This window comes from Calidris pugnax, unplaced genomic scaffold, assembly GCF_001431845.1.
Source record: "Calidris pugnax isolate Ruff unplaced genomic scaffold, ASM143184v1 scaffold11, whole genome shotgun sequence".
NCBI classification, from domain to species: domain Eukaryota; kingdom Metazoa; phylum Chordata; class Aves; order Charadriiformes; family Scolopacidae; genus Calidris; species Calidris pugnax.
Window position 1 is genome coordinate 10388231 of NW_015090803.1, and position 6746 is coordinate 10394976.

Below are 6746 nucleotides of genomic sequence, written 5' to 3' on the forward strand. Positions count from 1 at the left end.
TTCACAGGCAATGTAGTGAGGGTTTCATAGGAAATTGGATTTTTTTCCTCACTTTGTTGTACAAAAGGTTAAAATTTATTTCTGTTTGATCGTGCACACCTCAAAGATGTCCCCTGCAGGCTCTGTCTGTTGGCAGTTAACATGGGTTTAAAGAATGCTCTCTAGGCCATTTTGCAGTGAGAAAGTAGTAAGTCTTACATGGAAATGCAAACAAAACCTTTAAAGCTTTTGATCTTCTTGGGGACTTGATGAAATCTCTTGAGCAAATTGAAGGATTACATGCAACAGCAAATATGTACAAGTATAACAAATTAACTGTAAATGATATAACTAATCTAAAATGGAAGTATAAGATATTACTGTCTTATGGCAGCATTTGAACTTTGTTTCACTAAAACTCAGGGATATTTTAAAAGAAATGGTAAATGACTATTGACTACAAATATTCATTCAAATGCAAAGGAGAATTGCTCTGGGGTTTCTTTCCCTTTAATCTCCTTCTGATTTGATCTAAGCACATCCTTCTAACCTTAATGCAGAGGGGCGGGAGGGAGTGGGGCGGACAAGCTGTGAAATTCATACTGCTAATCCCCTGAGGACTTTCTAATCAGACAAGAGCCACTAGGGAGATAGTTTCCTAAAGGTCTTTTGTTTCTCCTCATGTAAAGAACACAGAGAGCAGGTACGCTGCTGTGCATGGTACACTGAGACTTTTGCATGGTAAAACAATAACACTTTGAAAGGCAGCAGGATTACCATATCTTCTTGTACTAATTGTCATTCAAAAAGGTGACCTATAAATTTCCCCCTGCTTTGAGCAGAGGTGGTGTGGTGACCTGGTCAACCCAGGTTCAAGTGTCATTGATTGGATGATGATGGACAAGGAAGAGTCCTTTGCCAGACATGAATCTACTTGACATTTCACTCATCAAGCACCTTGGGTTTATTTTCTAAACCAGCCTTTTCTCTTGCTTTGCTTACAGTTCAGCAACAGTGGCATGCACAGGCACATCATCACGTTTGCATCTGGTCACAGCTCTTAGGAGCAGACGTAAAGGAAGAAAAGCCTATGGACAATTTTTACTTCACATAACTTTTAAATGAATGGGGTGAGCAGCAGCCAGGACTGAAACACCGAGAAACTCACATCATTAAGAACTTCAAAAGACGAGGACTGCAAAGCTTCTCTTGCAGCACCATCAACTAATTTGTCATCCCTTTGGGAATGCTTCTGTTCAAAATGCTTGAAAATAATTCATGGTCATGATAACAGTTTGAGAAAAAAAGTCAAAGCGATCACCTTTATCAGGCTCTTTTGAAGTTAAATGTATCTTATTTCAAGACATGTAAAGTATTCTTAATATAGGCAACCATTAAAAAGATCATCTGCAGAAGGCTGCGTCTTTTGCTACTCTTGTGTTTACAGACAGGATTAGAAATCCATGTTCTCTATTGAAATCATGCCATCAAGCCTTTCAAACTTGCGGTTTAATTACTACCACTGCCTGAAACGTTTAACAGGTTCCAGACATTCGGGGCCTGTTTAAGACACAGCTTTTGCATCTGCCTTTCCAGTCAAACAGGTATAACCTTAAGTGTGAACTGAGGGAGAGTAACACATTGGCACTGCACACTGTGTTTTGGCCACACACAAAACATGTCACCTGAACCGTATTTGCTACTGAAAACGCAGCACAGGCCTCCTCCCCTTCCCATGCCCACAGAGGGGTAGTTTTATGAGGACGAAAAGTGCTTTGTGTGGGTATGGATGAGTGACAGGATGGGGAATGGACTGCAACCCTCCTCCTGCACTGGGAGCACGCCAGGTTAGCCATGTCAACACAAAACATTGCCAGAATGGGTGCCGTTGCGTGAAGATGCTGGCCATCGGCCCAGCAGCGCTGTGCGGTGGCCCACCCTGGGGTGACGAGGCGCGAGAGGTCCGAGCAGGGCCCGGGGGAGTCAGAGGAAGCAGAGAGCTTCTGCTTATCAGAAGATGACTCTGTCCTATCAACCAGTCTGAGCCCCGTGGAGTGCAAAGGCTTTTCAGCACTGATTTGCCCTGTCAGGATGACAGGCTTATCTGGGACCTCCCCACGGCTGGCTAGGACAGATATCCGGAGTCCGGCGCGCTGAGGCACCGCTCCCTCCATCACAAGCTTTGCCACCAGGGTTGAGCCTTCCATGTGCTATCATTCCCAGTAATGACAGCAAGTGGCCTGGCTGGCTGTACCACGCTCTCAAGGTATACTCACACAGAGCGAAACACTGAATACAACTGGTCCAAATTGGCAAGGAAAATGTTTGTTCACCACAAAAAGCAGTTTTGGTGAGAAAAAACGGACAAATTCATGCCAAGTTTGAGGATTTTTTTTTCTTTTCCCATAACAGTCAAGGCATTTTATCAGTTGTTCAAGGATGCTTTCATTTAACAAGGAAAGAGGAGGTCTACTCCTCTCTCCCCTGAACCTTGGTGTCTAAATGAAGCACCTTCATTATACAAAGTTGATTCTTGTTTGGCATTTGTTATTTTTCAAGGGTGAAGGATATAACTTCACAGTAAAAACGGAGAGCACTTTTGGGTGATGCAATCTTTTCATTCAGCTTGCAGATTGAAAAATTGGTTTTCTCCGCTCTATTAATATGAATCCTTGCATATGCTCTTTCTACTATTGCAACATGATAAAGAAGATCTCCCTGAAAGAAATGAGCAATTCTGATATATGCAAGAATACAGAAAAATGGTGTTTGGCGAGTAGTGTTGAGCAAGCAAAGACTGACTAATAGGTGTGGGATGATGGAAGAGCAAGGAAGGAGGCATTGGCACTGCTGATTTAATTGCATAACTTAACAGGTGAAAGAGAGATAGTATTAGTTCCCTGGCTATTTTTGAAGCTTTGCCTTTTCACAGTGGCCATGCCAGCTAACAGGGATCTGCAAAATATGGCTAGGCATAAGAGAGTCAAATACAGCAGCAGAATGATGCGGTGATTTGGGAGTACCAAGGCAGAATATAGGCATGGCCTTGTCAAGGATCTGCGGATGTTTTTGATGAGAATGAGCTGTGAGTTCCCATCATGTGGGTAACAGAAATTCACTGCAGGACAGCTGAGGTCTCCTGCTCTACAGCCTTACGGCTGGTGCCTGGGTTCTCTAAGGGCTGAGCACAGCCCTTCCTCTGCCAGATGCAGTGATAATGATTTCCCTCCTTTACATAACCAATAATTTTCAGGGTTCTTTCAAGAACTTAATAACTTTGAGACCTTTATCCCTCTCTCAGACTGGGATGAAATTAGTTGGGGAGCCCAAAGAAGGAAGAACAGACAGATGGGGGGCTGGGCTAACCAGTAAGCGGACAGACAGAAAACATGATACAGTTCTTTTAGCTTCTTTTCATGGACATCTCAGCAATCATCTGGGATCAGTGCACCACACATGCCAACCAGCCACAGACAGCAATCCCACCACTTATTCTAAAAAGCCACTGACCTCCTCTTGCCAATAAGTCGTGCCCTGTTTCTGTGTTGCTGATGTCCACTTTCCTCAGCTTCTCCATCTGTTCACATGTTGCCAAACTAAAGAATCACCCCCACTCCAACCCCAAATCTAGCTTAAGCTTCAGACCGAATTCACTTCTATAAAGTTCTACAACTCTTAAAAGAATGGTGTTTCCGGGAGCATCATGTAAATATTGGCCACAGTGAATAAAAACTGCAGCACAAACCTGGCTGAAGGCAAAGCAGACATTGGATGGAATAATGCTGGGTTGCACTAAACCTGCACCATTTCTCTTGAGAAATATTTTTATTGGTACATTTTAGAGAAATTCTGGAATGAAAAGCCATAATTACAAAGCAAATAAACCCCAAAGCACGGGCCGAAAGTAAATATCACCCCACAGACAGCTCTCTCTTTGTCCTTCCCTCCAAGGCAGCTTGTGAAGTGGCATTGCAACCTGACTGCTTCTCTCAAATTTCTGCAAGTACAGCTAATAAAAAGCCAGGAATTTCCCATCTTTGGTTATGAAAAGGAAGTTTCCCAGATTGGAGTCACTGATAAACTGAATAGCCCCTCTCTAAATTGCCTTATTACTTCCTTCTCCAAGCTTTGAGTACAATAAAATATTTTGTATGCATCCTGGCAACAGCCCAACTAAAAAATATTATACAGCTGGTCCTATTGATTTCAATGCCTGTGGAATATATGACTATCCATGTGAGTAAAGGAGCCAGAAATAAGACCTCATCTTTAATATTTAAAATATATATTTAAAATATATGTAAGAATTCTCAAGTAATAAGCTCCTGGTTTTTTTGTTTGTTTGTTTGTTTTTTAATCACGGTCTTAATAGATGATCTTATCCTGATTTAAAATCTTCACAGAATAATGCTGACCATGCTAAAGGACATCCCTGTGTGACGGTAGGAAGCAATCTTGCTTGGACCATTTCTACATGGGTTTCCCCAATAGCAAGAATTACAACACTCTGGATTTGAGAGGGACTATACAGCTCTTTTCCTTTGATTTTCTCCTTTTGATTGTAGCATAAATGCTCTGTAAAATATTCCACTGTCTGATTTTAGAACAGAAACTGATCTCTACAGAAAAAGGGATTTTTTACCAGCTGAGAAAATTCACGAATTTCAACATCAACTAAACTACAAATGAAGCCCAGGGCACTTGCTGAGTACATTTTGTTTTTTTTTAAAAAGGCATATCAACAATAACCTTTCACAGCAAGTCTGTACTTAAATTCATGCTGGCGAAATGTATGTGAATTCTCATGCAAATGAAATGAAATGATTCTCCATACTGGTTTGTCTGAGTAAGCAGCAGCTATATGAGCTTTGAAAGGGAAATTTATCTGGAGGAAAAATTATTTTTGCCAAAATGATTAAGCATTTTGGGAGATGACTGTCAAAACAGAACTGCAAACTTTCTTGGTTAAAATCTTTACTGATTAAATTCTTGCGAAAATATTCATAGGACAAAGCCATAAACACATTTTCTATTCCACAATGCAATAAAAAAAAATAATCAAATCTATCAAAATAATATTATGGGTAACTGTAAATTTCAGTCAGATCTGATGATACAATAAATTTCATGCACAGGAGAAAAATGAGGATATTATATTTAGGATGCATATACTTCCTAACGTTGCATTTAGGAAGTGCACATTCTTTTAAAGTATTTATTTTCTGGAAGGACTCAAAAGCATTTTGTAGAAATGTAAATTAGACATAAAATGGCGAAAGGTTTTTTTTAAGGCCTTTTTCAGCAGCTGTAGATGTGTCACGAGACATAAGACACGTGCTGTTCTCCATTAAGACTCAACGCAGAACAAAGCAAAGGACTTGAGGTGTAAAGGGAAGGAGGCATAGGAAAGATTTGTCTTTGCTCTTGGTATAAAATAACAAAGCTGTTTTTTCCATCAGAATTTTGTCACCGAACAGAGGCACAACCCCCACCCCCACCTCCTCCTGCAGTCCAGGATCTCTACACGTAGTTCAACTGCACGGCAATTTTGAAAAGTCCAAACACCACCTTTTATTTCACTTTTATGAATCACGGTGTAAATGAATTACCAGCATTATCATAGGATGAAGTGCCATCATCTGACCTCGGGGTGCCTCCTGACCTGTGTCAGAGTTCGGATCAGGCCCTGCATGAATTCCTGAGATCTGCCACTGTATTTGTATTTCCACTACGAATCACACAGCTTTTATTTGACTGCAATCAATAAATTGAAAATATGTTATTCATCTGAGTTACTACTTAACATGCTATTTTTCAGCAGAATCAACAGTCTTATCAGTGTATGTAAACACTCTGTGACTGCATCACACAGAGAATGTGATAGTAAAGTGCCTGTTATTTAGATATCATTTCCTTAACAGCAAAGTTACATGGAGAAGACCACTCACAGGTTGGCAAGTGGTTTTCTTTTTTTTTTTTTATTAGCAAGGTTTTGTTGTTTCAGATTTTCTGGAAAAAACCTTCTTAAGGAAGTCTGCTGAACAGCCACCTGGTCTTCAGCTGCTCTGATGTTCAAGTCAACATCCACCGTGGCAGCCCGTGAGAGAGCTAATTCTTCTTTCATCTCAGGAAATTACCCAAAGTAGTGAGTTACCCATAATTTGAAGACATGAGAAATTAAAATACTTCAGAATTTCTGATCTTGAGGGAAATAAGGCTAAGTGCCTCATTCCCATTTTTATCTGATTTAGAAGAGAGAAGAACAATCAGGAGACTGGGAGGAGGAATATTTATTTCAATTAAGTTTCAGCTCTGCTTGGTTTAACAGTAGTGAATCCAGCACAGAAGAAAAACCATTTGTCTATATATTAACAAAGAAAAGGTTCCCCTACTCAACCCTAGCTACTGTAGTCAACCTCTATTTGTAAAATTAGGCTAAGCATTTTTTAAAGGAAAAGATTTTAAGGACTGAAAGTGGCATTTAGAAACAATGCCATTTCTCCAGCATCAAGCTCTGGCCTCATGCTTGACTAGAAAACTGCTCCTTCTCTGGCACTGACACCACCAATGACTTAAAAGCTGTTAGCTCTCCCTCAACAGAGCACATAAACATAACCATATGGTAGGAAGAAACAGAGTCACTGTGGAGAAAAGACATTAACAGGCTGTTTTCAAGCCCTCCCTGGTCAGCAACTGCTGAAAAGCAACTTCATCCTCACCCAGAGCTGTACCTCTCCAGATGATTTGGAGCACAATTGGTTTCTGCT